At 41.7% G+C, this 9,856-nt stretch overlaps 1 pseudogene; it reads left to right on the forward strand.

The window, feature by feature from the left end:
* The first annotated feature begins 3,894 nt into the window (after nucleotides 1–3,894).
* Nucleotides 3,895–4,713, forward strand: LOC119054196 (zygote arrest protein 1-like; annotated as a pseudogene).
* Nucleotides 4,714–9,856: the final 5,143 nt, after the last annotated feature.

A 9,856-nucleotide genomic window follows, 5' to 3' on the forward strand; every position in this document is an offset into this window, starting at 1 on the left:
CCTCTTGGTGAGGTGAAAGAGGGAGCCACGTGGTTTTGGCAGGGTGCGGACCCCCTCTTTTCCAGGTGAAAGGGAAAAACCACGCAGCTTTGCCAAAATGGACATCCCTGCAGCCAGGTGAAGAAGAAAGCCACATGCTTTTGGTGGAGTGCGGACTCCTGCAGCTTTGGTAGAAGAGGCCCACGCGGCTTTGGGGTGCCCCCTTTGGCCGCGTGGCCTGAAAAAGCAAGAGAGACTTTGACTGGAACTGGGTACAAAGGACTCTTGCCAGTGGACCATGAGAGGGTACCACAGTACTTTGGATTAACTCGAGATCCTGCACAGTGACCCAGTTGACGGTGCCAGCAGCCTGCAATACAGACGTGTGCTCTTCTCCTGATTTACGGTACCCGGAGTTGGGACAGTGGGAGAAGGGAGCGCTGTGTGGGTGTAGGTGTATACCCTAAAGGACTTTGATATTTTAGTGGTGGCATTAGGCCTGAATAGCATTAAATAAACATTTTGTTTCCTTTTCACAAATCTCTGGCATTAAGAGATGTCTTTCCAATTGGCGGCGGACAGAAGGGCCCAGTAGATTTTAGTATTCTGTCCATGGGAGGGGCCCCTGTTGTATAGCAGTTTTGGGCATCCCTGGGTGGGCCAAATATTGTATTGCCCCTCCCTCGGACCACCTCTTGTTGTTCGGTAACACTAGCACAATGGTACTTGGTAGTCTTAGTACCTAGCACATGTACTGTTTAGCAAAGAGTAGATGCTTCTTTGCTAAAAGTGGGGAGGGCAGGAGAGCTCAGAAAAGTTCTGGAAACTGAAGTAAACTATATGTAGGTATGACTTGCTTTATTAAACCAGTTTGTCAACATCTGGATTTACCACAATTATGACAGAGATTTCTTAATTTACAAAAGGATGTATATGTTTACCACGGATTAATTTAACTGTTCCCTACATTTAAAATCCTTTTACACAACCCAGGAGCAATTAAGTCCCTCAAAATCCTTGCTTTCTGTTGCACTACCAAAGAATTAGAAATTGTGCAGATTCTTAAAAGAAGCTTCCCCCAATCTTCCCACACTTCTATAGTAGTTTTAAGATTGCCATTAAAACCAAATAAAGAGCTTTCTTAGATTTTCTATCTAGAGATAGGACTTTTTCAGCTTGAGGCCCCTTTAGTGATACCACAATATTTTTTTGAGTCTCCTCCAGTCTAAAAAGTCTCCCGTCGACCTTTGCCCTCATAAACTACTACACTGTTTCCATTTCTTTACAATCTTAAATTCTTTTTTTTTAATTTATTTTTTAAAATTGATTATGCTGTTACAGTTGTTCTATTCCCCCTTTCATTCCCCTCCACCCTGCCCCCCATCCCCACCATTACCCCCCTTTAGTTTATGTCCATGTGTCCCAAGACCTTTAGGTTCTATATTTCCCATGCTATTCTTGCCCCCCCCCCCCCCATCTATTTTCTATCTACTGTCTATGCTACTTATTTTCTGTACCTCCTCCCCCCATCTCCTCCTCCCACCCCCCCTGTTGCTAACCCTCCTTGAGATCTTCATTTCTATGTTTCCACTCCTGATCTAGCTGTTCTTTTAGTTTGCTTTCGTTTTAGGTGTGGTTGTTAATAACTGTGAGCTTGTTGTTCTTTCACTGTTCATGTTTCTTTAACTTCTTTTTCTTAGATAAGTCCCTTTAACATTTCATATAATAAGGGCTTGGTGATGATGAACTCCTTGAATTTGATCTTATCTGAGAAGCACCTTATCTGTCCTTCCATTCTAAATGAAAGTTTTGCTGGATAGAGCAATCTTGGTTGTAGGTCTTTAGATTTCATGACTTGGAATATTTCTTTCCAGCCCCTTCTTGCCTGTAAGGTCTCTTTTGAGAAATCTGCTGACAGTCTGATGGGGACTCCTTTGTAGGTGATTGTCCCCTTAGCTCTTGCTGCTTCTAGGATTCTCTCCTTCATTTGAATCTTGGCTAATGTAATTATGATATGCCTTGGTGTGTTTCTTCTTGAGTCCAACTTTTTTGGTACTCTCTGAGCTTCTTGGATTTCTTGGAAGTCTATTTCCTTTGCCAGCTTGGGGAAATTTTCTTTTATTATTTGTTCAAATAATTTTTCGACTGGTGGTTGTGTCTTTCCCCCTTCTGGTACCCCTATAATTCGGATATTGGAGCATTTAAAGATGTCCTGGAGGTTCCTAAGACTCTCCTCATTTCTTTGAATTCTTGCTCCTTGACTCTTTTCTGTTTGGCCATTATTTGCTTTCTTCTGGGCCACTTCATTGAATTGAGTCCCAGTTTCCTTTTCATCTCTATGGGTTTTCTGTGGAATTCCATTCATTTCCCTTAGTTTAGCCTTCATATGTTTCTCTAATTTGTGGCTATAATCCACCAGATCTGTGAGGAAGGTGATGACCAGTGTTTTAAACTGTGCGTCTGAGAGTTTTGCTATTTCTTCGTTGCTTAGATTTATCTCTGGGGCTCTGAGGTCTTTCTGCGACATTTTTGGTCTGTTCTGGCCCTTTAAGCGGGAGAAGCGGCGCCTTGGACTCCCAGGTCGCTGGGTTGTGACGCTGTATGTGGGGGCGTGGTCAGAGCGGGGATATGGCGGCGCCCTCTACTGCCGCAAGCCTCGGGGACCGCCGGGCCCGGTCCAAGCGCCCACTCCCTCGCCTGTCCGCTCGCCCACAGATAGGCAACTGCAGTCAACACGCAGCCCTGCCTCCCCACTGTCTCCTCAGCAGTCGCTCACCCGGTGGGTTGCTAGGTCCAATCCTGGGTCCAATCCTGGGTTTGGAACCCATGCGTCTGGATTCGCGCGTCTGGATTCTGCGCCTGGGGTCCGACCGGAGTCCTGTGCAACCCCTCACGAGACGCCGGTTTCGCCCCTTACCGGTCGGGCTGAAGAATTTGTTGTTACCGGACTTCCAAAAAGTTCAATTTTCCGTGTTCTGGTTGTGTTTTCTGATGCTCTTATTTAGTTGTCCCTAAACTTGGTTGTGTGAGAAGGTACGGCACATCCATCTATACCTCCATCTTGGCGGAAGTCCTACAATCTTAAATTCTTGAAATAGAAGTCCCCATTTGTTCTCTCTTCTTCCCCATTTCCTCAGCCTACTAGTGCCTGGCTCTTTCACCACCACCACCACTGTAACACTCCACTGAAATCACTTTTTCAAAACCCTCTATTAATGTCCTAATTATCAACACATGGCTTTCCCCACCCCCTTCTTCACCCTACCTAACCTTTCTAGCAGTTAATACAGTTAACCACTTCCTCTTTCTTAATACTTAACCTAGTCTTCCACATACCCATGGTCTTCTTGTTTTCTTCCTCCCTTCTGCTACTTCATAAACTCCCACTAGTTCTCCCAGTCTCTTCAGTGCAGGTTACTTACAGCAGCACTGCTCAAAGTGGGCCTTAGACCAGAATGAATTTGTACACTGCTTGTGTTTGGACCAGAAAGAGGTAAATTCAGAAATTAAGAATAAATGCTTACTTAGCAGCATTTATAGCAATTCAACATTTCATCAATCTTCAAGCACATAATCACTGGACAGCTCTTATTAAACAGAGTATATGGCACAATTCAGGTGTTCTCCAATTGGTGTGGTGAATTGCAGGTAGTATGGCTATGTCCTTGTCACATGCAGTAAGACTACATTATAAGGAACGAAATTTCAAAGTTAATTTGTCAACTGGAACCCCAAATGAGTGAATATTTATTCACTTCTATAAAGTTATTTTTATAGTCATTTAAATTTTTAATTAAGCCTGGTTCTGAAATTCATAGCTAAATTACAGACGTAAAATTTGTATCACTTGTTTTTCATTATAAATTATGTATGGCACAGTAAGCCTCACTGCTCTGTTTTGTCAAGAGAAGACACATGTCAGTGGTAAGTTAATAGTAGTAGTGGTAAACAGGCAGGCCCCACCACCCCTAGCCTGACCGGCCCTGGCTCGGAAAAAGCGGTAGGCGGCTTGGCCTCCCCCGCACCCTGAACCCAGCGCAACAATATCCCCAGCGGTGGCCCAGCTTTCGTGCACTTTCCAAGCAAAATCACGCGGTACTCTCCCGTGGGTTCTCTCCGTCTATTCACCAGGTGAGCAGAAGCCTGGAGCATCGGAGGGAGAGTGAGGGCCACCACCTCCAAAGCCCAGAGATGCCCAGCAGGGAGAGAGGTCAGGGAAGAGTAAGCCCCAATAACCACAGCCCCAGGAGGCGGAGGAAGCTGAGACGGGGGGGGGGGACGCGGATCTGGCAGCAGTGGAAGACCCCAGGAGCCAAGGGTTCCCCATGGACTGGGTCTCGAGCCCAGAGCAGTATGGCTAGGGTATCAGGTCTTGAGGTCGCCACAGTGGAGCCCAGAGCCAGGCAAGGAGCGCCTGCATTTCCAGTTCTTGGAGCAGAAATATGGCTATCACTGCAAGGACTGCAACATTCAACAGGAAAGTGCCTATGTGTGGTGTGTATAGGGCACTAACAAGGTTTACTTTAAGCAGTTTTGCAAAACTTATCAGAAGTCTTACAACCCTTAGGGAGTGGAGGGTATTATCTATCAAAGCTGTAAACAGACTAGATTCTCCTCAAACTCCACCACATTGACCCTAATCGGCCCCATCGCCAAAATCTATGTGGGAGATGCAAAGGCAAACACCTGTGCTGTCCTGTGACAGCACTTTTCAGCTTCAAATATATCATTTAAATGCGCAAAAAGCCAGTCCTGCTCAATGTGGGCTAGTGGAGCAGGCCCCTTCTTGTTTTGGCCTCTTACTTTCCTAAAAGGCAGTGTTTTTGACAAAGCCTTTAAATAAAAGTATTACCAAAAAAAAACTTAAAAAATAGCAATGGTAGTAAACAAATAATGACCAGAGAAGTGATCCCAAAGATTTAATGACCTCAGTGTTTGTAATAATTTTACTCAGAAGTATATTTGAGTGTATAGCCATCATTCATAGCAAAGTGCTAAAACTATGAACTGAGAAATGAAGCAATAAAGCCATCAAACTTCAGTGGCATTTACATATAAAATAAAAAGAAACTAATTTGGGAGCTTCCAGTCAAGATGGCAATGTAGGCAGACATGGCTCACCTCTTCACATATTCACATCCAAATTACAACTATAATTTAGAACAACCATCGATCACAACTGTCAGAAATCATATTGAGTGGAAGTCTGATGGCTAAAAACCCAAATTCATCAAGACTGATAGGAGGGGCACAGATGTGAAATGGACTGGTCCCTCACCCATATTGGTGGATAAAAATTTGGGAGAGCTCAGGAGCAGGCAGACACAGCTCCACACCAGATCCCTCAGCCCAGGGTTCTAGTACCATGATGATAAATCCCTACAACTTCCGGCTGCAAAAAACCAGTGGGGATTGAATCCCTGGAAGAAACTGCTAGAACCTCAAGCAGTTCCTCTTAAAAAAACCCACACATAAACTTACTCAGATCACTCCCTCTGAGATCCAGCATAGGATGGCAGCTTCAAAGGCACCAGTGGCACACTGGGAAAAGCTGGAGTGTCTGGCATCTGGGCTAGCAGAGCCATTGTCCCTTTTCTGAGTCTTCCCACTGTAGAGCCAGCGAGCCACGAGGCTGGTTCCCTATTTGAGACTACATCACCTGGCTAACACTGACCAACCTTGGAGATCCCCAGAGACTGCACCACCCAACTTACAGGCCCACCCAAGGTGCTTTTCCATATGAATGATGGTGTTGGCTCATGCTTCACAACTTCCTAAATCCTATCAAACAAGCTGGCCTCAGTGAGCTCCATGCTGGGCACTAGCAGCAGCCAGTCTATATTCAAAGCTTTGCTTTGCCTAAAAATCTCCAAGCATAGCACAAGTAGCAGCCCGCTCAGATTGTTTTATAGCTCAGAAAGAGTGTCCCTGGGAAAAACACAGGTGGGGCCTGACCTTGACCTGCACCAACCAAGAAACCCCAGGGCCAGCACACATAGTGGACAGCTACAGACCAATTTGGAGCACTGCCACCCTGCCCCTGCACGGCTGATCCTCTACAGAGTGTGGAGATTGGTAATAAGCGGCCATAGCCAGTTGTTGAAGCTGGCTGGTCTGGGTAAATCGCTCCCAGTGACCTGCCAACAGCAAACAAGACTCAACTATAAGAGGAGGGTATACTCAGCCCACACAAAGGGCACACTTTGAGTAGGCAGCTTGCCTGATAAAGAAGGCTGCCACTGGGCCCTTCAGGATACCTACTACATCAGGCCACACTACCAAGATAGGGAGTCATAGAAGCTCTATATAATACATATAAACAAACACAGGAAGCCTGCCAAAATTAGGAGACAAAGAAACGGCCCAAATGAAAGAACAGATCAAAACTCCAGAAAAAGAACTAAACAAAATGGAGATGAGCAATTTATCACATGCAAAGTTCAAAACACTGGTTATAAGGATGTTTGTGGAACTTAGTGAGGACTTCAGCAGCATAAAAAAGATCTACTCAGAAACAAAGTTTACACTAATTTAAATAAAAAACAATTCACAGGGAAACAACAGTACAGTGGATAAAGCTGGGAATCAAATCAATGATTTGGAACATAAGGAAGGAAAAAAACCAATCAGAACAAGAAGAAAAAAGAATCCAAAGAAAATAAGGGTAGTGTAAGTAGCTTCTGGGACAACTTAAAGAGGTCCAACATTTATGTCATAGGGGTGCCAAAAGGAGAAGAAAAATAGTAAAGAACTATCTGAAAACATAATGAAAGAAAACTTCCCTAATTCGGTGAATGAAATACACATGCAAGTCCAGGTAGCACAGAGAATCCAAAAGGAGTTGGACCCAAGAAAGCACACACCAAGACACATCATAATTACATTACCCAAGATTAAAGATAAGGAGAGAATCTTAAAAGCAGCAAGAGAAAAGGAGATAGTTACCTACAAAGGAGTTCCCCTAAGACTAACAGCTGATTTCTCAAAAGAAATCTGGCAGGTAAGAAGGGGCTGGAAAGAAGTATTTGAAGTCATGAAAGGCAAGGACCTATATCCAAGATTACTCTATCCAGCAAAGCTATCATTTACAATGGGAGGGCAGACAAAATGCTTCCCAGATAAGGTCAAGATAAAGTAGTTCATCATCACCCAGCCCTTATTATATGAAATGTTAAAGGGGCTTATCTAAGAAAAAGAAGAAAATCAAAACTGTGAACAGTAGAATGACTACAAACTCACAACTATCAATAACTGAACCCCAAAACAAAAACAAATTAAGAAAACAACTAGAACAGAATCACAGAAATGCAGATCACATGGAGGGTTATTAGCAGGGAACACTGGGGGGATTGGGGAGGAAAGTACAGGGAATAATAAGCACAATTGGTAGGTACAAAATAGGGGGAGGTTATAGTATAGGAAATGGGAAAGTCAAAGAATGTATATGGACAATCATGGACATGAACTGAAGGGGGGAATGCTGGTGGAAGGTGGTGTGCAGGGTAGAGGGGGATAAAAAGGAGAAAAGAAATGGGACAACTGTAATAGCATAATCAGTAAAATATACTTTAAAAAGAAAAGATGTTCCCATGAGACTGAGACTGAACTGTATTTAATATGGAGTAGATGCGAGTCCATAAAAGAATTAATGAAATGCATTTTCATGTAGAAAAAGGTCTAAAGGATGAAAAACAATATGCAGACAGGTGTTTCTCTTCATTTTAATTTTATACAATATGTTAAGGTTTATACAATGTATGTTTTGTAATAAGTAAATTTATATAATTTTTCCTTTATATATGTATATATATACAATCACTTGTGAGGTTCTTACATTACATATAAAGTTGTATAATATTAATCAGAGATGCATATTATAATCATTATAACAACCAATCTCCATAAAAAAAGAAGATATAACTAGAAAGCAAACACTAACAGAAGAAAGTTAGAGAGCTTAATTTAATATGAAAGAAAGTAGGCTTTAGAAAAAGAAGTTTTACCAGAGATGAAAAAGATATATTGATGAAAGTGTCACTCAAGAAGACATATGAATTTTAAATATTCATGTATCAGATTAGATAGCTTCAAAATTCACAGTGTAAGAATGGACAGAACTAAAGAAAGATATAGACAAATATCCAATTATAATAAAAGATTATAGCACTCCTTTTGCAGGAATTGATAGGACAAGTACTACAAAATAATTGAGAATTTTCCACATTTTTTAATTCTAATTTTAATCTGCTAATTTAAAACAAAACTCTATTTGATTTCAACCATTTGAAATGTATTTAAGCTTGTTTTATGGCTCTGTCTGTGGTCTATCTGGATAAACGTTCCATGTGTTTTGAAAAAGATGTATATTCTGTTATTGTTCTGTGTACAATTCTATAAATATCATAGGTTAATTTGTATATAGTGTGAGTTAGGGGTTGAGGCTCATTTTTTTTTTAATATAAGTATTCAGTTGTTTCAGTGCTATTTGCAGAAAAGACATCCCTTCTTCATTAGATTGCCTTGGTACCTTTTACAAGTCAATTGATTTTAATGGTGTGGACTATTACTAAACTCTTTATTTTGTTTTTTTTTTCAATTATATTGTATTGATTATGCTGTTGTTCTGATTTTTTCCCCTTTGCTCACCCTCCACCCAGTACCCTCCACTCCCTTAGGCAATCCCTCCACCATTGTTCATGTCCACACATCATGCATATAAGTTCTTTGGCTACATGATTTCCTACACTGTACTTTACATCCCCATGGCTCTTCTGTAACTACCAATTTGTACTTCTTCACCCATTCTCCCTGACCCCCTTCTGTCTGGCAATAATCAAAATGCCCTCTGTATCTGTGATCCTGTCTTTTATTCTTGCTTGCTTATTTTGTTTTTTATACTCAAATGTTGGTAGGTATATATTTTTGTCATTTTATTGTTCATAGTTTTTTTTTGCTTAAATAAGTCCCTTTAGCTTTTCATATAATAATAATGATTAACTCCTTTAGATTTTTCTTGTCTGGGAGTTCTTTATCTGCCCTTCTAAATGATAGCTTTGCTGGTTAGAGCAATCTTAAGTATACATAGCTGCTTTTCATGACTGAATATTTTTCTTTTTTTGAAAATATATTTTATTGATTATGCCATTACACTTGTCCTATTTCCCCCTTCATTCCCCTCCACTCTACACACCCCTCCCCCACTACTCTCCCTCCTTTTGTTTATGTACATGTGTCACAAGTTCTTTAGATTCTATATCTCCCCTACTATTCTTGCCCTCCCCCTATCTACTTTCTATCTACCGTCTATGCTACTTATTCTCTGTACCTTCTCCCCCTTCTCCTCCTCCCACTCCCCTGTTGCTAACCCTCCATGTGATCTCCATTTCTATGGTTCTGCTCCTGATCTAGCTGTCCTCTTAGATTACTTTTGTTTTAGGTGTGGTTGTTAATAACTGTGAGTTTGCTGTCCTTTCACTGTTCCTATTTTTATTTTCTTTTTCTTAGATAAGTCTCTTTAACATTTCATAATAAGGGCTTGATGATGATGAACTCCTTGAACTTGACCTTATCTGGGAAGCACTTTATCTGCCCTTTCATTCTAAGTGAAAGCTTTGCTGGATAGAGCAATCTTGGTTGTAGGTCTTTGGATTTCATGACTTGGAATACTTCTTCCCAGCCCCTTCTTGCCTGTAAGGTCCCTTTTGAGAAATCCGCTGACAGGCTGATGGGAACTCCTTTGTAGGTGACTGTCCCCTTATCTCTTGCTGTTTCTAGGGTTCTCTCGTTCATTTTAATCTTGGGTAATGTAATTATGATGTGCCTTGGTGTGTTCCTTCTTGGATCCAAATTCTTTGGAACTCTCTGAGCTTCCTTGATT

This window comes from Artibeus jamaicensis, unplaced genomic scaffold, assembly GCF_021234435.1.
Source record: "Artibeus jamaicensis isolate MK-2021 breed Jamaican fruit bat unplaced genomic scaffold, CSHL_Jam_final contig_414, whole genome shotgun sequence".
Classification (NCBI taxonomy): domain Eukaryota; kingdom Metazoa; phylum Chordata; class Mammalia; order Chiroptera; family Phyllostomidae; genus Artibeus; species Artibeus jamaicensis.